Source organism: Dermacentor variabilis, chromosome 3 (assembly GCF_050947875.1).
Source record: "Dermacentor variabilis isolate Ectoservices chromosome 3, ASM5094787v1, whole genome shotgun sequence".
NCBI classification, from domain to species: Eukaryota; Metazoa; Arthropoda; class Arachnida; order Ixodida; family Ixodidae; genus Dermacentor; species Dermacentor variabilis.
In genome coordinates, this window is record NC_134570.1 from 120,438,973 (window position 1) to 120,463,986 (window position 25,014).

Genomic DNA, 25,014 nt, shown 5'->3' on the forward strand with positions numbered 1-25,014 from the left:
TTTGTTTTTTGTTATTGCTTTTGTGCGGTGACGTTGAGAGTAATCCCGGTCCTCCGAGAGAACCACAATCGGATACATTATCTGAAGTTCTGAAAACCTTACGCGATTTGAATCAAAGGTCTAAAAGAATGGAGGATAACCAAAAAGCAATACTGGACACTCTTACAGTGTTAAAAACGCACCAGGAAACGGTGGCGGAAGCGATACCAGAAATTAAAGAAAGACTTGCGACGGTGGAAAATTAGACCGGTAATTTTCAAAAATGGCAGCATGAACTCGGTGACGTGCGTGAAGCGGTTTGGAATATAGCAAAGGACGCTGCATTCCTACGCTCCCGACTGGATGATGCGGAAGACCGCTCTCGTAGAAATAATGCTGAATTCCAATGGCGGAGTCGGAGCAGCCGACGGACTCCGTGAGCGAGCACGCGACTCTGGCACAGAGGAACGCCTCCAAATCCGCGATTGGAACACAACCTACGCCGCCGGAGCAAGGTGGAAACGGAACTTGTATCGCCGAGTTACCCAGGATACCTTGCGTGTTGTCACTTCCTTCCGCTGTTTGCTCCCACCACCGCCGCACCAGTCACTTGTCTCTTCAGCGCCGTTCACCTGTCGTTTTTTTTTTTAAGTGTGGAATGGATATCTCGCCAAGCGTGCAGCAGCTTTTGCTTCCTCGCGAGTCGTGACCGGTGGCGCATCCCAGCAGCCAAACGTGCTAAAGGAAATACGTCACGCAGAGTTCCAGTCCACTCCGCCGATTTTGGCGGAGCATCTTTTTCTGCTCCACGGAGTGACTCCCGCTCTGAATCCACTCCGACTCTCTGATTGGAACACCTTACTCCCGCTCTCAGTCCGTCTTTGGAACAAACTTGCTCCGAAACGAGCAGAAAAACTTGCTCCGACTCCGCCAATGGAATTCAACATAATATACTTTTTTTATGGTTTAACGGACATCACCACCGAATCCGCTGTTCAATCGGAGGAAAAGATACTGGACATTCTAACAAACACTCTAAGCCTCAGAATAACTAGTGACAGGATATCGCGCGCACATAGTATAGGTAGATTCAGTCCAGGGAAGTCTCGTCCATTGATAGTAAATTTTGCTGCCTATAAAACGAAGGAAGAAATATTATCGAACCGCCCCATGCTAAATGAAATGAGTATCTCTGTTAGTCAAGATTTCAGTCCCGCTACAAGTTACGCCAGAAAAACGCTTATCGAATACGGAAAAAGTCAGAACGTACCATTTAAATTAAGATATAACAAGCTACTAATTGGTACAAAATTCTATGCATACGACGCCACTGAGCAAAAAGTCTGTGAATTGAAGCCGTTAAGTAGTACCTCGGACGATGCCACGGCGTCTATTCTATCCTTAAGATCAGGCCGCCATGTTCTAACAGCGCGCCCATAGGATAACGCGAGGGGTAGGTACCTTGATCCTATAATATCAAGACTACCGGTTCTTTTTCTAATATTCGTGGCTTCTTACCTAAAAAAGATTATCTCTGTAGCCTAAAAAATGATTGTGATGCAGACCTAATTGCATTAACCGAAGTGTGATTGACGAGTAAAGTAACAAACTCTGAGTTATTCTACTGTAATAAAAAGTATAATATTTACCGTACTGATCGCGCTAACACACTAGGCGGTGGTGTCTTAATTGCTGTTAATGAATGCTTTGACTGTTTCCCTGTAGCCATATCATGTAACATTGAATGTGTATGGTGCTGCATTTCTGCAAATTTCAAAAAGGTTGTGATCGGTGTTTGTTACCGACCACCATCATCATCCCCGACTTTTTGCGTTAGCATGTACGATTGCTTCTGCCAGATAAGTGTTCGCTTCCCCGGAGCGCCAATACTACTTATGGCTGATTTTACCTTCCCGAATATTTTCTGGTCAAGCACGTGTCCTTTATCATATACAAATTCCGCAGAATCGAAGCATATTGTAGAGATATGTGCTGATTTCAACTTGGTTCAGGTAGTTACTTCCCCTACATGTGTAACGAACACCACATTATCCCTTTTAGATCTTGTTTTAACATCATCAACAGATATCATATCTAAGGTTACACACTCACGCGGCTTGAGCGATCACGACATCTTGCATTCTTTCATTAGCCTGGCAATCCTACCGTCCGAAAACAGTATTAAAACCATTCGTGATTATAAAAGCGGCAACTTCACCGCTATCAACAACGAACTACGGGGAATCGTGATACCGAAACGCCGATCCCTCATACAGCGGCTGTTGGCTCCTACACGTCGGAATCTTCCTCCCCCGCCGGAGATGCTGTTAGGGTTGGCGTCTGACAGCACGTTGCGAGAGGTCATTCACCCTACTCCTGAGCCGGAGCCCACGAGCGAGCTCATCCCCGTCGCCTCTCATGGTCGTGGCATCGCGCGTGCTGACCTCATCCCCGTCGCCTCTCATGGTCGTGGCATCGCGCGTGCTGACCTCAACCCCGTCCCCCCCCCCTGAGCCGGAGCCCACGGGGGCTCTCTCTCCGTGCCTGTCACGTGTCATTCGACGGAAGCAAGATCCCGCCCACAACTTGTAGAGAGCCTATTTAAGGGGCTCCGAAATGTACTTTGAGAGACTTCATACTTCATACTTCATGCTTTTCTTATTTTCTTTCAACTACCTTTGAATAAACAGTGCAAGTTTCGCACTAGCAAATCGTCTCGCCCATGCTTGGTCACCATGATCTACCGGATGCCTGCAGCCCGCCGACAACGCCATGCTACCCAATAAGTAATGTCGGTCGAGCTTCGATAAGCAGGCGTCGCTACTTCTCGGCAGCAGTAGGGTACGCTACCCTGGAGTACGCAACACAGCGCGCCCATAACGTCGGACTATAAACGAGCCTATATAGTGATTTCAAGTCTACAAGACTTAATATGCGTGAGAACGATGCCGGTGTACCACAATTATTTGATAGCGCCTACCGCTTAGATGTTTCGCGGTTGCCTTAGGTTGGCCATACACGAACATGCGCTCTTATGTTTGTTGTTTTAGTCCCTACGCCGAGCGATGAGATAGTGACCAGATTTACCATTTTATGCTGGTAACACAGAGACACCGGTTCTGTTTGTTTAATTAAAACGGATATACGTAAAATAGTGCACCGAAAGGTTTCCCTGACGACCTTATATGAACGGACATGCGTAAATTTTACAAAGTAAGATCTAAACCATCCCGAAATCGTTCAGCAGCTCGCAACAGCAATACCGTCAAGCAGCGCCGCGCGCCCTTTCCTTCTCGCCCCACGAAAAGGTCTATACACATGGAAAGAGCGTGGCAGAGAAGAGACGCGAAGAACTCGTTTGGACCGCACCACGTCGAATGTGCACGACGCCTCCTGGAGCTTCCGGGTCAAGGCCACATTAGCCTTTTGACAGCTGTAATTGACCGTGACCCCCCGCGAGCGCTTACCTTTTTACCAACATGCCAATCCAGAGTACAGCTAGATAGAATGGAAGGAAGGAGCGGGAAGAGAAGGCAGAGAATGGGTTGAACAGACGCAGTCGCGAAACGAGTGACTAAAGTCTTGGCACCTTTTTTTCGCAGTTCTCATACAACTAGAAGGGGGGAGGGGCGGAATAGAAAACGCTAACGCGAGGCGGCAAAGAAACGCTAGATAAACTTAAGTTCAAGGTACGGTACGGTGCGCTTCTGCTATTTATAAAAATAAAACCCTTAAATATGTCTAGCGGTAAACATACGCAGGACATGCGTAAGAAGAGTCGTTATAATTAAAGTGCCCCTCAGGGTCTAGGCGACACAACGGAAGCGGTCGCACGTCAAATAAACACTTATGTGCCCGCCGGAGTAGCACTGCAGCTATGGCATTGCCCGAGGTCGCAGATTAGACCGAGGAACCCGCATATTTAAGAGGGAGAAAGAAAAAACGCTCGGGCACTTTGATTTTGGGAGACGTTAAAGAGCACCATGGGGAGCCAAAATTAATCCGGAGTGCGCCACTACGGCATGCCTCATAATCCGATCGTGGTTTTCGCACGCAAAGCCCCGTCATCAAATTCAAGTTTAAGACTTCTGCCATGATGCGATGTGCCATGTGAGGCAATGACAATGCTCAACCCTCTCTGAGGAGACGAAATATGGCGTACAACACCTAAAGCGAACACATCTACCTTTGTGTTTTGTGTACTAAGCAGACAAACAGTAGTGGTGCACACAAGGTAACGTTTAACATCAACTCACCACACTCGTGTTGAGAAACCGTTGAAAAAATTAAATATTTGCCGTCACCATCACCAGTAATTAGGACAGTCAAAGCAAACAGCACAGAAAGCTTCGCTTACGTAGATTCCCACAGTGCGTGGTATCTGCATAATTTTATTTTTTTTCGCGGTTCACAACGCGCGGACCTAGTCTACACCATCGGAAACGGTGCTGCAGTACTGCCATATGCAACACAGCCTTTTTTTTCTACACTGCTGAAGTAAAATCCCACGTTCGCACAATTCGTGAAATTATACATGATTTTCTGGTTTGACAGGCACCAAAAGGCGAAATAGCACATTCTCTCGTCTCTCTGATCTCGACATTCCAATAAAATGTGTCACACAGTTTCGGATGCAGTACAGTTATCACAATAGAGGATGGTGGGCAATCCAAGCTGGTGCAGGTAGTTAGTTGTTGGCGAACGCGGCGTTCAGATGAAGTTGATTATGTAAAATTTGGAGATGACGGGGAAGCTGATTGGGATGATGGCGTACCGAGCCAGCGTCAGCTAACGTCTTTCTCTTCTTTTCTTCGCCCGGCTTAAGCCGTAGCATCATGATTAAAAAAGATAGGGCCCCTCGTTTAACGCCCTTTCTTCCATTCAGGGTTAGACAAGGGTGCATATATTTATTTTGATCATTTGTCAATGGCTGTAACGGTGTTTATGTGAATACTCTGATTTACAGTTTTCGGTTCGCATGCGACCTGACAGAGAACCTTGGCGAATGTTAAATATCTAGACCACAGTTGTCGAATAGTTGTGACTTGGATTGGTGTGGTCCTTCAAACCAAACTCTTCTAACCACAACTCACCTGAGTGAACCGTTTCTTGCCGGGTTAATAAATGCGCACATCGATTTCTCCAACGATCATCACAGGTGCTCTATCATCACGGCGTACCTATGCAAAATATATAGTCATAAACTTCTTGAAATCGCAGTTAGGTATGCCTGGAGATATATACACAGTTGACTTCAGAATGCCGTCTTTATTTGCGCGGCACAGAAATCCCCAAAGCCGATGACATTGTTCTCTCGAATGCTGAAGGTGTATGGACGCAAATTTTTTTTTTCCTTTGCGTATATGGCAACGCCTTCCGCTCGTGAATGCATGTGCTGTTCAGAGATATTTCCACTACACCCATCGACACGAAATAATCCATCTTGATTTATATATTTGACGTATCGTTTATTACGACTATTTATAGGGGTGGAGTGCTTCAATCCTGCTTCACCTCCGCCACTGGTCAGCACGGTATCTCACAGCCACCAGGATCGGCCGACGCTCGCCTCCTTTATTGACCACGCTCGGACATGAAAAACCTATGAAACACATAGCCCCATATGCATCTTCGCTGTAGAAGGCCAAAAAAGAATGCGAACATGCAAGCTAATTTTGTTTTCTTACATGCGCAGCTCCAGAAGTCAATGCCGACAAAATCTACATTGCACAGTTTCATCGGTGAGGTGAGAGGGAAGTCCATTCGCAACTTGATCACCAGTTCTTTCTTCATTGCCGCATATTTCGGGAACGAATGGAGGCTGACTTGTGCTACGCTTCATGTGTAGTCACTTTTGAATTTCTTCAACTTGTCGAAATGACGTGTTAAATAAGAGAGAATGAGATAACCTAGATTGCTACCATGATCGAACGGAAGAAAGAAATCAAGTAGACTCCACCGACGCGCTACCTGATCAATACTCCCATAACCTTCCGACAAAAAAATCGCCGCTAGCTGTGGTGCGACAAATTAGGGAACTTGTGCATGCGCAGTATATTAATGCTCTTTCGGACGCGTCAAGTCACCTTCACGGCAAAAACAGTTTTTCTAGAGGTCATCCACAGACGTCCGGCAACAGCTGGAAAGCAATGAGATTCCTGTTCCAACTCCGCGCCACCCTTAGGCAAAAAATAACAAACATAAAGAATAAATTTTTATGAGCTCAAGTGCATCCATTGTGCCTGCTATGGTGGTGTTTTATTATTGCTACAATAATGAAATAAACAATTCTTACGTGTGTGAAACGAAAGCGCTTTCAGAGCAGGTTTCGACTATCAGCGCATGTCCTGGTTCCGGAATTTGGCTTGTTTTTGTGGGCACAGGTTCACCTAATGAAGAGTTGCTTTTGTCACACGCCGTGTAGTGCCACGGTCTGTTTCTTCCCTGTCACTGTTAGCTGACCCTATCCTCATGCTCATTCATTTGCAAAAGTCTCAATTAATGTTAAACGCTTCTGAAACACTTTTTTACTCTTGAAACTTTCTAAACAATTGTTTAACCATTGTTTCAGATTCAGAAACCACTGTTTCGTGAAGCATTTCGGAAGTTAATTATATCGGAAAAGGCGCCGCTATAAACGTGCTTTGCGTACTCAAAAATATTATTGTCAAAACACCCTTAAGGAGAATAATCGTGTTGCGAGGTATGCGGATTATTTCTTTACTGTCGGGTCATGCTTGAAGTCCGAGAGCAGGAGCACCTGTGGAGAGTGGTGTCCGCGTAGACTAAGGTCGCAGGTGACCTCCTCGTCTCCTATTGTTCAATAGTTGGACCCATTAGCGAGCACCTCCGTTCCAGGTGGCCACAGCTGGGCGCTAGCACTTCCAGCGTCTAAAATGAGCGGAGCATCGGACTTTTTAGCGGATGATTTGTCCTGCACGCCCAGAGGACTCTTCGGTCCCGCAAAAGACGGTACCGTCATGTGACTAACCTTAAATGAAACCGTTCTAAATATGTAATACAGATTGGCTATTTTCAGACGCCTAAGTTAGCTTACCAATTAACACTGTCCACAATACCAAGTCTGGTTCTCTTAATTGACATTTATTTTAGATTCAATTAATTAGGCGGGCCAGAAAATTGAAAATCACCTTGCAGGCCTTGCCTTAAACATCAGACTGCCTAATACCGTGAACTATAGAAGGAATCGTCTATATTCTCAGACGCGAAATAGAGCTGATGTACCTGGTTTCGCGAAGCGTTTGGGTGTCTGTCAAAGCAGAAAATCATGTCTACTTGCACTAATTGTGCAAACGAGTGATTTTCCTTCCCCTGTGTTGACAAAAAAGACTGTGTCGCATATGGCAGTACAGCAGCACTATTTGCGATGGTTGCCGACTAGGTCCGCACGTTGTGAACCGCGAAAAAAGATTAAATTATGCAGATCCCACGCACTGTGGGTATCTATGTAAGCGAAGCTTTCTGTGTTGTTTGCTTTGACTGTCATAATTACTGGTGATGTTGACGGCAAATATTTAATTTTTTTAACGTTTGCCAACACGAATGTGGTGAGTTGATGTTAAACGTTACCGTGTGTGCACCACTACTGTTTGTAGGCTTAGTACTCAAAACACAAAGGGAGAGTTGTTTGCTTTAGGTGTTCTCCGCCATATTTCGTCACCTCAGAGAGGGTTGAGCATTGTCATTGCCTCGCATGGAACATTGCATCATGGCGGAAGCCCTAAACTTGAACTTGATGATGGGGCTCTGCTTGCCAAAACTTCGAGCGGATTATGAGGCATTGCCGTAGTGGAGCACTCCGGAATAATTTTGGCACCATGGTGCTCCTTAACGTCTCCCTAAGTCAAAGTGTCCGAGCGTTTTTTTATTTATCCCTCGTCAAAATGCGGGTACCTCAGTCAAATCTGCGACCTCGAGCAATGCCACGGCCGCAGTGCTACTTCGGCGGGCACAGAAGTGTTTATTTGACGTGCGACCTCTTCCGTTGTGTCGCCTAGACCCTGAGGTGCACTTTAATTAACGCGACTCTGCTTACGCATGTCCTGCGTACGTTTACCGCTAGACATATTTAAGGGTTTTTTTATATGAATAGCAGACTTGGACCATACCGTACCTTGAAGTTAAGTTTATCTAGCGTTTCTTTGCCGTCTCACGTTGGCTTCTTCTATTCCGCCCCTCCCCCTTGTATTTGTATGAGAACTGCGAACAGAAGGTGGCAAGGCTGTTAGTCACTCGTTTCGCGACTGCGTCTGTTCAACCCATTCTCTGCCTTCCCTTCCCGCTCCTTCCGTCCATTCTCTCTAGCTAAACTCTCGATTAGCACGTTTGTAGAAAGGTAAGCGCTCGCGGGGGGTCACGGATAATTACAGCTGTCAAGAGGCTAATGTGGCCTTGACCCGGTAGCTCCAGGGGGCATTGTGCACATTCGACGCAGTGCGGTCCAAACGAGTTTTTCGCGTCTCTTCCCTGCCACGCTCTTTCCATGTGTATAAACCTTTTCGTGGGGCGAGAAGGAAAGGGCGCGCGGCTCAGCTTGACGGTATTGCTGTCGCGAACTGCGGAACGATTTCGGGATGGTGTAGATCTTACTTTGTGAAATTTACGCATATCCGTTCATATGAAGTCGTCAGGGAAACCTTTCGATGGACCGGTAACTACAGTAGGCACTTGGGGACGCAAACATGTGACGCGCATTATCAGCCGTGGTCTGTATAAGTGTTGTGAACTATTTTGCGTATATCCGTTTTAATAAAACGAATAGAACCGGTGTCTCTGTGTTACCAGCATGATATGGTAAATCTGTTCACTAGCTGATGGCTCGGCGTAGGGACTAAAACATAAAACATTAGCGCGCATGCTCGTGTGCGGCCAACCTAAGGCAGCCACGAAACATCTAAGCGGCCGGCACTATCAAATAAGTGTGGTACACCGGCATCGTTTTCACGCATTTGAAGTCTAGTAGGCTTGAAGTCACTATATGTCTACGCTAGCCTTCCTGCATGAGGCCGAATGCGCTGCTCAACACAGCGATTACTGCGGTTGGTGAACCAGCATGATACATATAACAGGTATGTGCGTCGGCATTGCCCTTTTTCCCTTTAAAGCCATAACATATGAGAGGGATCGCATAATAAAAAAGCGATGGCTATTTTTGAGGACAAAATTTCCGTAATACGTGTGAGTGCGTCATAGAGAACGGAACACAACCAAAAAAAAAATTCGGTTATCATCCTCTTTCTCGAAAATTAAAGAAACACGTGCCCACGCCGCAGTACGAGGTCGCATAGTCACGCCGCACAACGTTTATAGATATATAAACAATGACGCCGCATGCTTCGAACATACGCTATATTGAACAAATATGTGTATAATCCAGCACCTACCTCTGCTTAGGGTGCTCGCATAGTTGGTAAACGGTCGCTTTGCTAGAAAAATATAATTTACACTATAAGGCATGCTGTTATTACTAACCAAAACTATTTTATATTCATGGGTGCAAACCTCATACACAGAAACAAGTAATCACGCAAGGTAATCTGCAGCTAACAGTTTGAACGCTTGTTAAACTATAACAGTACAGCTCCTATCGTAGCAGAACGGTTCTCACGCTGTTACCATCGTCGTGTATACTTCATTCCTCCGAAACCGCAGCTTAAAACTAGAGGATAATACTGCAATAAGGTCACATTAGTGAATGGAACTGTCAGTAATGCACAATTGATCTCCGAGGCTGCTTGTAGGCTCAAATATGCACGCACTGTTAGGATTGGGGGCTCAATCCCATCGCTCTTAATCAGTTGTCAAGATTGGAGTCGGGCATGAATTGGGAGGTAGCTGGCCCATGCCGCCGTCATACTTATGCACGCTGAGGACGTTGATAAAGAGAAGGACTGCTTCTCATCGACAGCGAGGAATAAGGGTTTATTTACAGTATCTACATGCAGTTAATCAGTCTAGCACGACTGCGAGAGAAAGTGCATCAGTCTAACATGACTGCTTGAGAAAGCACAGTGAGCCGCCGCAGAAGAGCGGTTTATAAACACTCGGTCCTCCCTCGATGCCAAGGTGATGGAAACTGCCGACCAGTCATCGTAAACCACTCCCCTCTCTACGGGACAGTTTATACACGCACTTCCTTGTGCGAAATTCACGGTCCCCAACCGAGCTCAGACGGACTTCGTAGAACTCGGGGCTTGTGTCAGGAAAGGTGCCTTTCATTCCCCGAGCTGACCTCCGCAGCGCGGCCGGGCGCCCATTGTCTTGCGCCTTGAACGGCGCGTTAGAAGGGGTCTCGAACTATGTTTCCTCGGGGACTCCCTCGTTCACCAGGTTGGCGGTGGCGGGTTCAGGCACAAAGCCTGCCTCGTCGCACCCATCTTGGCTTCAGCGACGGAGAGTTGAGGACGCTCGTATTGTTCTTCACACTTAGTGACGCCGTGGCTAGAGGTTCGCGGTGGCTTTCCAGGAAAGTTGACACCGCTATCGCAACTGGCTGGCAAAACTTGCACTTCAGCTGGCAGTTCTTAACAGCACGCATCGCGCTGCGTGCTCCGTCCGCATCAACGCCAGTAGAAAGTCCGGCCATAGTGACTTAAACCACTTCTGTACGTCTCAAACAACCATTTAGCGCGTAAAAGACGCACGTCATGCTAAATAGACCATGCGACCGCGAAAACAAATGACTGAAACTACCGCCGAGCGTATACCTGCCATGCGAAACGGAGCGCTCGCCCAAGCCAGCATGCCGACTGCCCATATATGGCGCCTATGAAAAAACAGTGTATACACGCTCTCAACCGCTCCCCGACAGCAGCAACAGTAAGAAATACGAAAGAAAACGCACATAAAGCTTCGCTTTAAAACTCACATATGCACAAATTTGCATTTCCTACTACACTATCTGTGTTTTTTAGTAATGGCAGCAATGAGTATAGCACCTACACCCGAGTAAGTCCTGCATACCGTAAACTGCTAAAACAAAAGCAGAAACCGTAACACACAATGGAGGGTGAATAAAACAACGAATTTATTGGGCCCTGTACAACACCTCCAACAAATGCAACAATGAATTAACTACTAGAACAAAAGGTCATGTGACTAATTTCACTTCCGCACTCTGCTCACATGTGCATTATTCGGTGCCTTTCGAGTCCTGTCATTCGCGGACTATAGAATGTTTATTTCTTGCCGCACTAGTCGTCGGCCATGAACTCCTCCGCGAACCCGTCATTCACGGTAGAATGGTGACGCGTTCCGGGACTGTTGGCACAGGACACCAGGCCGCAGTTGACGCCCAGCTTGTGCTCACGTGACAACGTGTTGGGACCGCCTGTGATGCTTTCTCCAAAATCAGTGTGCGCTGATACAGCGGCATCGCTTGAAGCGCTTGAGTGGAATACCTGCACATAGCACAATAAATGGAAGCGCGTTGGTTAGGCTTCTAGTATGTTCGAATTTTACAAATCACGACATTAACATACATCTTGTAAGGTCACAGGAATTGCACAAGAAGAAACATGAAACAATAGAGAAGGAAACGAACTTATCACCCGAAGTGGGTCTCTATTGCAGTCAAAATCCATGCTCGGTGTATTGTAGTAAGTCACGAAATATTTTATATTCTCTTTAACGGCCTAGTTAGTCATGCTAATTACCATAATTAACAAGTATTGAGGATAGGGAAAAACCTACATTTATAAAGTTCTCGACAATTCCAAAGAACCTTGTTGACCCTATCTTTTTCATATTTCACAGTCTTTCCCTGGGACGCGTAAGAAATTATTGCTTACCAAGTAAAACAGGAGATGTAAATTCAAGAAGGTGAGCAAGACGAGAACAAGGTGAAAGCGGGAGGCAACGTTTCGACATGTCGACTTCACGTTGCTCTCGTTTTGCTATTGCTTAGAAAGTAGGAAATATAAGCTGCTGAACAAGATATTTCATAGAAAGTTGTGCAGTTATATTATTGGAAGTTTACCGCTGTAGCATAACTTGCACTGTTGAATATATAGCCTTGAATAGTTATGCAATCATGCACACGATAAAATCAGTGTTACGTGGTGCGTACAACCGTAAACAAGCTACAATATTCACGCCCTCCTCAACTGTCTCGGCCAATTTTAAACCTTGTCAGGAGTTTGTTAGGACGCCTTGTATTAAAAAAATATACAAAAGAAATGCTGAGGCGGCGTGGTGCTTGCAGCAGAGCTGCCACTCAAAACGGCGCTTCAAAAGTATTGCGTATTGCATCGATAGGACAGGTTGTAAAGGCTGGCATGATCGAGAAAGTCCCGCTGCCGCGTAAGCCACACATTCGCACCTAATACGAATCCGAACGTGGAGAGCAGCAGAGGATCAACATTGAAAAAAATGGCGTGCAATGTTTTCGATGTAAATGTTGCAGTACCAGAATAAGTTTACTTCAAAATTGGAAGCCCAGCGCTTACGTGAAATACGCAAAAAATAACGGCACGCCTACTTGAGGACGGCACTGCTAGGGCAAGCAAGCGGAAAGCTTTATTTCTTTTTCAGATATTTCGGCGGCTTTCGTTATAATGTGGCAAAAAAGCCACACGAGATGTACGCGCCGCAAAATTCATGGTAATATGTTCAAATTCCTTCTAAAATGTTATGTTGGCATCCCTGCTGTAAGCGTATTAATTATGTTCTTCAATATTGATTACAAAGCTAATAATTAGGAATTATACAAAAACGATGGACACAGTCTGAAGGCTGCTGCGAACGAAATAGTGTAGTTTTATCTACATCGAAGGCGATGTATTTTTCTTAAAACATGATTCATGATAACTGAGACATCCTGTAGACGTCTTGCCTGTCTGGCAACAAATTACAGTATACGCGAATAAACCAAGCACAAAAGAAGCCTATAGCAGTAGAAAAAACCGTCACAAAACCTACAATGCAAAAAAAGTACTCACCACCACGATAGACAATGCTCTTCTTGGCTGCGGGTCCTGCCGAAGGGCCGGGCTCGGGAACAGCGTCACCGCCTGGAGCCCACTTGGAGGCCACTGCAGCGCGTGTAGCCAGGATGACAGCGCCTCGTGCAGCCAGCTCCACTCTCCTTGGGTACACCACGCGGCCACTGGGCAGGGTGAAACGCACTCCCTTTGGTTTTCGAGTTGACTTCGGTTGGCATGTAGTAGCCACACAGCCCATGGTGGCTACCGGTTCCGCTTCAACTGGCATGGCTCCTTTGTTCCTTGGCTCCTTTGCAGCGACTGCGTTGCACGTCCGCACACAACGAAGTCAGGCGCAGAATAAAATTTTGTTCACTCGCAAGGCAACGCGTGTCTTTCCCTTTCCCCCAACCAATCAGGTGGTTGGTTAGGAAGGTTACATGCAAGGTGAAAGTGTCTCAGGCCCCGCCCACATTCGTGCCGCGCCCGCCCACATGGGCTACATCCTACACATTTTGACATAAAACGGAGGAGTAATTGCGCATTTATAATACAAAAAAGAAGATTGGAATCTTTTTACCTTGTCCCGGCCCGACATTCCCGCCAGTACCAACGGTAGCAACAACAAAGTCAAAAATTACAACCACATCATACTGCTCTCCCAATAAACGCATAAAGAGTCAAGTTCTTACATAATATGAAAACCCCCTCGAACCATCGATGTTGTGTCATGATGGTTTACGGTACGAGAGAAAAAAACTGCGGGAACAGCTATTCAGAGCTATTAAACCTCTATAAGGGGCTATGCTACCAATATCCCCCACCACATAAAGCATTAACAAAGGAGGAGGCCACAGGATGGCGGAGACTGCAAACGGGCTCCTTCCCAAACTTATACATACTAAGTAGGATGTTCCGCACGCAGTATAGCGCAACCTATCCGTGGTGTGGAGCTAAACCGAGATTATACCACATTACGTGGGAGTGTACAAAAAACCAGGCATTCCACAAACACAAAACACCAAGTGCGGAGCAATGGGAGAGCTTGCTCACCAGCCGCGAGCTAGAGGCTCAAAGAGCTCTAATAGCGCACGCGTGCGAGGCGGCCCGGCTCAGTGGAGCCCTGGACTAGGGCCCATCCATGCCTGAAGAGGACCGAAGCTTCATGAAGGAAGACTTCGGCCTCGACCCGCTAAAACCTTAAAAAACTCAATAAAGTTTCCCATTCCATTCCATTCCATTCTCCTCCATATTAGATTTAACGTGCCAGCTGCAAACTGAATGGTAGTATATTTCCTAGTGCTGTATGTCCAGTGCGTTTCATTCGCACGGCTTCGAGCTTCAATTATGCGTCGTATTTTCTTTTACTCGAATGGTGTTAGTCTGAAGATTGAACATCCACCATAGCTAAATTTTTGAAGTTGTTTTTCCGTCATGCCGGACACAAATAATTTCCAACAACATGGTAAGGCGCGAGTGTCTTCTTCATAAAGTTTGAGTAAGCTCCGAATTTTACAAATTTGTCATTGGCGTTGCTTTGTAGCCCGCCTATACTTGCATAAAAATTCTCATCGCTCCTGCATCATTGCTCGTCCGGACGCGTCAAATCGCTTTTACTTAGATGCAGCTTTCAGTACCTTCCCTTCTTCCACACTTTCCTTTTACGACATTTACGTCATCGGAAGTTACGTTACCCTCTGGTGGGGAAATGGGCGAGAACTTGTAATACAGGTAAGACAACCTGCTTCTTCGCATCATCGCCTCGCGCTCCTTCATTTCCTGCAATCGCGTGTACTGCTCAACCTTTTTGAAAAGCCCACGCCGATGAAACTTCTTGTAGGGCAGGCATTAGTTTCCCGGTCATCAGCAACATTTCCGCGCTTGTGAAATCTAGAAGGACACAAAGATGAAATATCGGATAAATATACATCCTCAGGACATTCTTCCAGAAACGTTGACAACACAGCATTATTTTAGTACAGCCCTCCGCACATCATTTCAGAATAGGAACACACAAATCCATACATTCATTATATATGCTAAAAAATGCAGAAGGAACAGAAGACAGAAGCGAAAAATTGCTGCGAGGTTATAATAAATCGGTGCCAATTCGCCCAGCTGTCAGTACTTCATTACAAAACCATTTGCGCATGAAATACTTCCCACTTTGAAATGGGCACTGTGCGCCAGTTTCTGAAATGGAGCCGCATCCTATATTACCTTCCCCAAAGAAAAGTAAATGTGACTCTATGACTTTTTCATTTTGTTTTTCCTTGAACGCGTGGCCTGAATATTTCGCGCATCTGCTCCCCCAATTCTTTTTACAGGGAAGCTGTTTACCTATAGTCACCGTATGTATCCCCCACATACTTTCCCGGGAAAAAGAAGGAGGGGGGGAGGGGTCCCTCGCCGACTTAGGTCCCTCTGACGGCACGTGGACATGAATGCGAGGGCAGATCCCGCAGGTTGTTCAATGTCGAGCTGACCCGTGGCGGAGATGAAGCAGGCTTGAAGCACTCCGCCAACTTCGAAAACTGAGTTTAATTTCTTGGGCCCTAATAGAAGTATGGAAATTCGGTATTGTAAGAGAGAATGCATATAAGAACGGGCACTTAGTCTAGCAAGTTGGCCTTCATGAGCTCTATTTGTTTTAAATCCTGCTTGATGAATAATAAAAGAGGGAAACAGTGTGGCCACGCCACCTTTGCATGTGGCCTGTCCTTCTGTGGGAGGTGTGCTGGAACACGGCGGCGCATGTGTCAGCTTATACTCTAGTATCGTATAAAAAAATGTATGATTTCAAAGCGTATGCAGCGCATGTTTGCAGCCTAAACTGCTTCGGTGATAATACCTCCGCGCATGAATGTTGCGGCCCCCCAAATTTTTTTAGCGAGGAGTCGGCTTACGGCACATAACTGTTAAATAAATTAGCGCAGTTCCTTTTCGTAAAGTAGCCTCAAATGTGGCCTGTATAATTTATCGCTCATATCTAACTAGCTGTTCGATGTGTTAACGTTCCTCATTACAAACACTGAAATCAAGTCCACTGTTTATGGCATATGCCGTAAGTAGAGGCCTCGAAACTACATAATTAAGCTCAGCCTGCAAAGTAAAAAGCAATGTTTATGTTGGCTAAGGCTGGATATAAAGCAACGCCAATGTACAAATTTGTAAACTGCGGAGCGACCTCCTGCTCCATAAACGGGACACTCCCGCCACGCTGCGTGCTTGGAAAATAATTGTGTCCATCAGTGCATACGCTAAATAACATCGATGCATTTGTTACGTTTACAGCGTCTGCGTCGTTCGTTTTTGTTCACATGCTGGTGTTGTGCGACTTATGTCGTCGTTCAGAGGAGAAAAGTACGCTAATACGTTTCAATTGCCACATGTGCCGAATATCGAGGAAAATTTATTTGCGAAAATATATTGATAGTGAGCACTTCTCGTAACGTTTTTCCTCTGCTCATACCCTCATTCCTAGGTACGTGGCTTGTATCGCTACGTTTTTCTTTTATTCGCTTCTACGCATACGCGCAGCACATTCTAGCCCCCGGAGCTGGGCGATGGCAAAAGCTGTAAGCCCCGAATTTCGCTCTTCGTGCATTGACGAACTTGTGAGGCCAACGCGGGCTTGATTTAACGAACAATCAAAATTAGGGACACGTGAAACCGTACAAATTGGGTAACGCTGAGGATGCTCCATGAGACCTCGAGGAGCTGGTAGCTACGATACACGTTGATACAATTGTGATTATTTGGTGCTTTTCATGATCTGCGTCATTTTGCAACAAAGGGAGTTCTGCAATTCACTGTAGTTTATCAGAGTACTACGTCGGGAGTGTTCGCGCATACTTAAGAAGGTTCTTGGGCGAATGGATAAAATACACGGAAGAAATGCGAGGAGGAGACAGAAAGAGCGCCCTGCATTGGGCACTCTTTCTTAATGCACTCATGTTTTCGTCAATTCTTATCTAGCGCCGCACACCCTTCTTAATTTCACTGACGGTTCACCATTATTTTTCGGCGAGGAACCGCCATAGCAGTGAAGTGTCTCCATCTGGTCTTACATCATTGTCCCCAGCGAGACGAGTGAATGAAAGCATACTTCCACGCATGCGAGAGCTAAGCTTTTTTGCCTTTTACTGCCATAGCAATTATATGGACACTTCCGGCGAATTTCCTCCCTCGTCGGCGCGCGTTATATGCTGCAGATTCGACGGAAAGCGTGCGAGGGTGAGCCGAGATGGAGGACGGCTTTATGCAAGGCGTGTCATCACGTGCACAAAGGGGGGGGGGCAAAGTTTATCGACGAGTGTGTATAAACATGGGCAAGAGAGGGGGGGGGGGGGAAGGGGCCTGCAGGCGGCTCTTCTTGGCGGCAATCTGCGGTGGTTGTAAACGCTAAGCAACCAGGTATGATTGATGGCTTCCAGAAAGATGTGTTTTCGCAAGCATAATTTGCGCTAAGGTCAGAGGCAACGCGACAGGTTATTCGTTGACCGCAGCGCCCGCCCTTCATCACCCCAGGTTTGTGACAGCAAGTGGACTTGCTCATCGAGAGTAAGATGTGCTCGTGAGTGTCCGTACGCGTGTCTGAACACGTTCTTTAATTTAATAGGAGTGGAAGGATTAGTGCAATTTCTGCCGCCGACAAAAAAAAAACTTTCTTTGTGTTATATTTTTTGGCATAAAGGCACATGACACGTGCATCTGCCCTCGCGTACCGATGCTACACAATGTGGGAAGATGTTGCATTGGCTTGTATTTTTTTTTTTCATTTCTTCTAAATATTGCACATGTGCAGGTCGCTTCATTGCAGATCGCACGGTATGCGTAATAGCATGGAAATTATATTCTTCAACAACACGCGGCAATGATGTGAAAGTGCTACGGACACTATTCTTGACAGTGTCGAATTCCGCCACGTCGTGGAATTTGGCAATGACGGCATTTTGAGCCAATTATAGATGCCCACGAGTGCCTCCGATGTGATCAGAATGCCGCATTCACCAAATATGACAACATGACAGAATTCAGCACTGTCCAGAATATATATACAGTATCTCCAGTCGGTTGCACGATATGTAGCGGCCACTTCTTGGTAAATCCCTCGTTGTGGGTATGTGCAGTAATAAAATCATCCTAAGGAATGCCCAATATATAATAACTGTTGCGCGGTGTTTTATTCGCCGTAACGACAAAAGAAACACAGTAAACCTAAAGCAAAGTCCCTATTTCGCTTTTATATGTTGGAGTGACGTTAAACCTAAAGCAAAGTCCCTATTTCGCTTTTATATGTTGGAGTGACGTTTCACCTTTGGATAGCTTAAAAAACAATGAACAATTCATAATTAGCACAATAAATAGGTTGTACACCAGAAAAAAATATTTCTTGGTGCTTTTCATACGTATGCACTCTCCATGGCCAGAATAAATGTGAGTAATTTGTTCCAAATTTCCTTGATGAGTAGCTGTGCCAGGACATTACAGACATAATCAAAACACGGACACGGTTGTTTGCCAATTCCCTATTGTGGGTACGTGTTATAGAATGGACATCATTATATTTAACCTGCGGTGACCATATGAAAAAGCTATCTGGTGTGGGCAAGGAGAAGTATACGTCAATCCTTACTTTGTAAGAAGCTGCAAACGATATAAATTGTTTTCAAGGTCAGTGGAGATTCCATTCATTTCTTAGGCATTATCCTGTGTACCATCCATAAGGAGCTGCATTTACCCTAACACATAATTTTATTTCCAGCAATTGAATACACGGCAGCTCTACAATATGATTTTATCCTGATCCTAGGCTTCCACAGTATATGTAACACACGTGTGGAATCGAGGCGCCGAGATGTCAACCTTCCTCCTCGCGTAAAACCTTCATAGAGATTGTCGCATATGCAAGAGTGACGTAACCGGCACGGTCTAAACCTCCCGAGTGGACAAATCTATTTGATATCATGATTAATATTGGAAAAATTTAATAATTTGTTTCCGCCTCAGATTTCCCGACCGCCGTGTGACGTAACATGGGCAGATGGAATTTTAGCGAGAAGGAAATTTGTGGAACACCGCTAGAAAAGCTGCTTCTGCACCACGACATTTCACCACGTCAAAAATCCGACATGCTGTTTGCCATAGCGCTTACAGATGGCGCCGTCATTACGTTGTAGTGACATCGCAAGCTGCCTGTATGAGACCGTAAGCTAGGCCTTGATCCCTGTTACGGTCCGTTTATAGAAAACGACTTAAAATAATACCGCTATCTATGTTTTCCATTCAAATCAAGGATGAGAGCATTAAATTTCAGAAGTGAAAGAAGAATGTGTATTTAAACATAGAAAGTGGAATGAAAACACCCATAAACAAAGCATAGAAAAAAAGGATAAAAAGCACTCTACACTGCTTGCAACAAACGCAGTTCTCATTAATCAAAGCCACCGCTATTCTAATCATAAAATTTTGAGGTGTGTCCGAGTACACAAGGACAGTAGAATGAGAGCGGGGTGCGGCGAGCCAACAATTCTTGTCACGTGGTCGCGAAGTTGTAGAGCGCCGAGCCGTCGTCGACGGAAGGCACTGGTCGCTGCTTGAGCGAACTCAAGGTTGTCACGTGATGGGACCTTGCGCTGACTCAGCAGGTTAGGCAGTCCAGGTTCCGGCTGTGGTAATCTGCAAGCTCGGGCCCACGGACCGACGGCTTACTCCCGCTACCAGGGGACGCTGACTTCTTCGGCACTCACTAGCGTCCGTACACCACCACGCGATTCTAGGGTCTCGATGATGATGACAATGGCCTCATGTTATGGCTCATACGCACACGAGGGGATTGGCCAAGTATTGCGTGCTGAAACGATCACCTATTCTTTTGGAGTGTTACCGATTCGATCTGAGCAAAGAAAGAAATAAAAGGAAACATACAAAAACAAGCCAATTATAAGAGAACAATAAAAAAAGTTATTCGTTTTGTTGATTGTATGTAAATGCAAACGGCATCAAACACATCCCTTGGTCTCTCGCTCATCTCTTTTTCTTCCTTCATTTTCTTCTGCGCCACCCAACTTGTACGTTCCTTAATGGTTCCTTTCTTCTTAGTATTTTGTTTTGACGTCGCATAAGACATCACGCGCGTCGCTTCTTCGTCGTCGGCTTCTTGCGCTCACCCGTTCGCTCTCGATGTTAAGTTGTCTTCGCCGCACCGCTCCCTTAATCTGCGACACTGGCTTCGCACACTGTCACTGACCAATGCACAACAATCCCTCAATATTCTACATCACTTTGAACATGTATGTCTAGATAACACCGGAACGTAGCATACTCGGTTACATAAGGCCCCGCGAAAGATCACAGCACAACTTAAAACGTGAAGGGGGCGAACAAGTTTGAAATGGCTACCGTTCCCGCATGAAATGGGTCGAACGGTCAGGTGATCACGTAACTTCAGTTGCATTCAGAAGTCTGCGTTTACCGTCGCGAATCTGTGGCATGAACAAAAGAAAGGGCAAGTGAGGAGGCTGAGGATAGAGTATGCTTCTGCGGAAAATAAAAAAAAGAAGGAACTTGAGAGGGAAATGGCGAAGCGCGGCATTGGCATTGATAGCGTGTACTGGCGTATGCACAACCACGCGTATGCGCTTAGTCGTCAATGGTTGCGTCGCAGGGACCCACAGTTTCTTTTTCATAATAGCTGCAGCCAATCATTCAGTTGCGCGTGCTGTTTGGTCATTCATAATGCTTCCTCTGTTCCAAAAATTTGGGACAACTCAATATAAGCTAAAATCAGAAGTCCTTATACTCTGCATGCGCGAGTGCTTCCTGGAAAATGCAGGCATTTATGTCCTTCCTTGTGATTTGTTGGAAAGCACTCTGTAGAGCCGTCGCGGGTTAAATATGCAATCTTACGGCACTTATCTACAGTCCCAGCTGATACACGCCTAAGGGAACAATGTTTCCTTACTGATTGGCTTTACTATACCTTTAACGAAGCCTACAGGGTGTAGATAAATGTGCTTTACTCGAACCCCGTTCCTGTATAGCACAGGCCTCCTGCGTCTTCGTGCTATTCAAGCCAAATGGCGTAGAACTGCTGCGGTACATAACGGAAAAGCCACCACGTTTCCCTGTAAATGAGCGAAGAGAAATAAGATACCCTCATCGACTGTCCTGGCTCCCCCGCCCCCACTGACGGAAAAAAAATTTCAAAATTTGGCTATGGTGGACGTTCAATCTTCCGAGTAACACCATTCGAGTGAAACAATATACAACGCTGAATTGGAGCACGAAGCCGAGCGAAGGGAACGCACATCTTATACGGAACACTGAAATATACAGCAGCCAGTTTGCAGCTCGGACATTAACGCTGCTCGGAAAGGCACCACATTTTCCCCCCGCTTACCTTAAACAGTCGTGACAGAACGTCAATGGTTTAAGTGTGGCTCAGTCTCGTTTTCAAACCATACTATTTGTGCGTTCGTTGGGAGAGCAGCATGATGTGGTTATAGTTTTCGGCTTTGGTATTGCTTCCGTAGGCACAGGTGGGAATGTAAGGGCCGGGACAAGGTAGAAATATTACAGTTTTCTTTGTATTACAAATGCGCAATTACTCCTCCGTTTTACGTTAAAATGTGTCGGATCCAGCCCATGTGGGGGGGGGGGGCACGATTTGGGGCGGGGCCTGAGATACGTTGACCTTGCACGCACGCTTCCTAACCAACCACCCCATTGGTTGGTGGAGTGGGAGGGGGAAAGGGAACGACACGCGTTGCCTTGCGAGTGAAAAAAATTTTATTCTACGCCTGACTTCGTTGTGTGTGGACGTTCATCGCATTCGCTGCACCGAGCAAAGGTGCAATGCCAGCTGAAGTGGAACCGGTAGCCGCCATGGGCTGTGTGGCCACTAGTTGCCTGCCACCGTCAATGCCAAAATCGAAGCGAGTGCGTTTCACCCTGCCCAGTGGCCGCGTGGTGTGCCCAAGGAGAGTGGAGCTGGCTGCACGGGAAACTGTAATCCTGGCTACAGGCGCTGCAGTGGCATCCAAGCGGGCTGCAGGCGGTGACGCTGCTGCCGAGCCCGGCCCTTCGTCAGGACCCGCAGCTCAGAAACGCATCGTATACCGTGATGGTGAGTACTTTTCTTTTTTTTTTTTTGAATTTCAGGGTTTATGGCGGTTTCTTCTACTGCTGTAGGCATCTTTAGTGCTGGCCTTATTCGAATATTCTGCAATTTGTTGCCAGACGTGCAAGTCATGTACATGATGTCACAGTTACCATGTATCATGATTTTTAGAAAAATACCTCGCCTTCGTTGCATATGAAACAACCTTATTTCGTTCGCAGCAGCCTCGAGAATGTATCCATCGTCTTTGTGTAATTCCTAATCATTAGGTTTTTGATCAATATTGAAGAATGCAAATAACACACTTTCAGCAGGTAAGCCAACAAAACATTTTAGAAGGAATTTGAACATATTACCCTGACTATTGCGGCGCGTATATTTCGTTTGGCCTTTTTTGCCCCATTATAATGAAAGCCGCTGAAATATCCAAAAAAGAAATAAAGCTTTCCGCTTCTTTGCCGCCGCATTTCCGACCTCAAATAGGTGTGCCGTTATATTTCCCGTGCTTCGCCTAGAAGCTCGGCTTCAATTTTGAACTAAACTTATTCTGTACTGCAACATTTATATCCAAAACATTTCACGTGACAATTTTTCACTCCACGTTCGGATTCGTATTAGGTTCAAATGTCTGGCTTGCGCGGTATTATATATATTTCTTAAGTTTTAGCATCTCCACTCCGCTTAGCTTTCTCATAAAAGGTTTGCACCCAGGCGAGGCTTGACGCTTGCGGGACTTTCTCGAGCATGGCAACTTTTAACACCTCTTCCATTGATGCAATAGTTTTGAAGCGCCGTTTTGGAGGGCAGCTCTGCTGCCCTCCATAACGGTAGTAATTAGCATGACTAATTAAGGAGTTTAGAAGAAAATAACATATCTCGTGACTCGCTCCTTAAGATGCCGAGCGCACATTTCGACCGCGATAGAAACTTACTTAGGGTGAAAAGTTTGTTTCCTTCTCTAGTGTTTCTCGTTTCTTCTTGTGCAATTCCTCTCATATTGCGACGTGTATGTTAGTGTCTTGATATCTGAAATTCGTGTTTGAGAAGCCTAGCCAACGGCCTTCCATTTTTGTTCTATGCGCAGGTGTCCCCCTAAAGCGCTTCAAGGGATGCCGCCGTATCAGTGACGCTCCTGTTGGCGAAAGCACCAGAGATAGCCCCGAGACATTTTCACAGGAGGACAAGGTGGATGTCAACTGCGGTCTGTTGTCGTGTGCCAACGGTGCCGGAACGTTGGACTATTCTACCGTGGATGACGGCTTCATGAATGAGATCATGGCAATGCCCGACGACTAGTGCGACAAGAAATGAACATCATATCATCATCAACATGACCTTTCGTTCATTCAGTGTTGCATTTGTTGAAGAAAGAATTTTATAGCGACCATTAAATTCATGGTTTTATTCCCCTTGCCTTGAGTGATATGGTTTCTGTATCTTTATTTTAGCAGTTTACGGTATGCGGGACTTCCTCGTGTTAGGTGGTATATACTAATAACTTCCATTACCCAAAAAAATACACTTCGTGTAGAAGGAAATGCAAATTTGTGTTAATGTGAGTTTTGAAGCGAATCTTTCTTTGCCTTTTCTTTCGACTTTACCACTGCTCCTGATGCTGCGCCTGCTGCTGTCGGCACACTGCCGCGTGCAATAGTTCAGAGCGTGTATATACATGGAAGAAGCTTGGCAGGAACGAGACGCGAGGAACTCGCTTGGACCGCACCACGTCGAATGTGCACAACGCCCTCTGCAGCTCATTGGTCAACACCACATTAGCTTCATGACAGCTGTAATTATCCGTGGCTTCCCGCAAGCGCTTACCTATCTCCCAACGTGGGTACATTTCTACCAGAGAATGGGTTAAACTGACACAATCGCGAAATGAGTGAATAACGGCCTTGCCGCCCTTGGCTCGCAGTTCACATAGAAATACAAGGGGAGGGGAAAAGAAAAAAAAAGGTGACGTGAAAAGGCAAGGAAACGCGTTGCATTTTGACGGGAGAAAGGGGCATATAAAACGCTCCAGCACTTTGATTTAGGGACACGTTAAAGGATACCACAGTCCCAAATTAATGCGGAGTGCGCCCCTGCGACCTGCTCATAATACCGATGTGGTTTTGGCAGGTACAGCCCCAAAATAATATAGTTTAAAGGGCGCATGGCACGATCACTCAACATATTGTGGTTTCTTGCGAGAAATCGTAGTAGAGGGTTTCTTATGGCTATACACGCATAAAAACGAGGCACTAAAAGCACATTTCTGTCCAAAGTATGAGCTGGAACTCGCGGCTCTAAGCCCCGCCCTCCGGCACCCACCGCCATATTGCAAAGGAATGTGTGACGTCATAGGCAGCATAGAACCGAGCCATCGTGTGCTACAAAGGTGGCCAACCCGCCATGTGAGGTTGGGGCGTAGTATTACCGTATTTGCTCCAAATGTCGCGTGCCATGTCTTCGAAAGTGCCAACTTCACGTGATGAAGCAAGCGAGGAATCTTTGAAGAGCACATGACGCAGTGACATAGTATACGCTGCGCATTTTGACTTCGACTTCATCGCCACGAGCTCAAGTGACGAAACACGGCCTCCGAGAATCACCCGCGCCGGCTGGCTTGCGCAAATCTAAGAGGCCACGGTCCAAGACTGCCGAGTACTAGCGGTCAACATAGATGGCGAGAGTGGTGTTGTGCTAAATGCTGTTGTCGCTTTTCCGCAATCGCGATATTTCATGCGTTGCGCACTGCTTCCATCCGTTCACGGGAGGCGTACTCTGGTGTTACTTCGCATAATGCAAATTGTTTGTGGGCATGCATTCTTCCAGGATCCATACTAAACAAAATTCTTTTCAACCAGTTCTTTTTTCTTTCACTGCACGTGCGGGCAGCATATGCAAACAAATGCCCGCGCACATGTGTCCGCGGCGCAAGGTTCTGGCGCGATGTACGCTTTGGCTGAACCTTCACTTCAAATT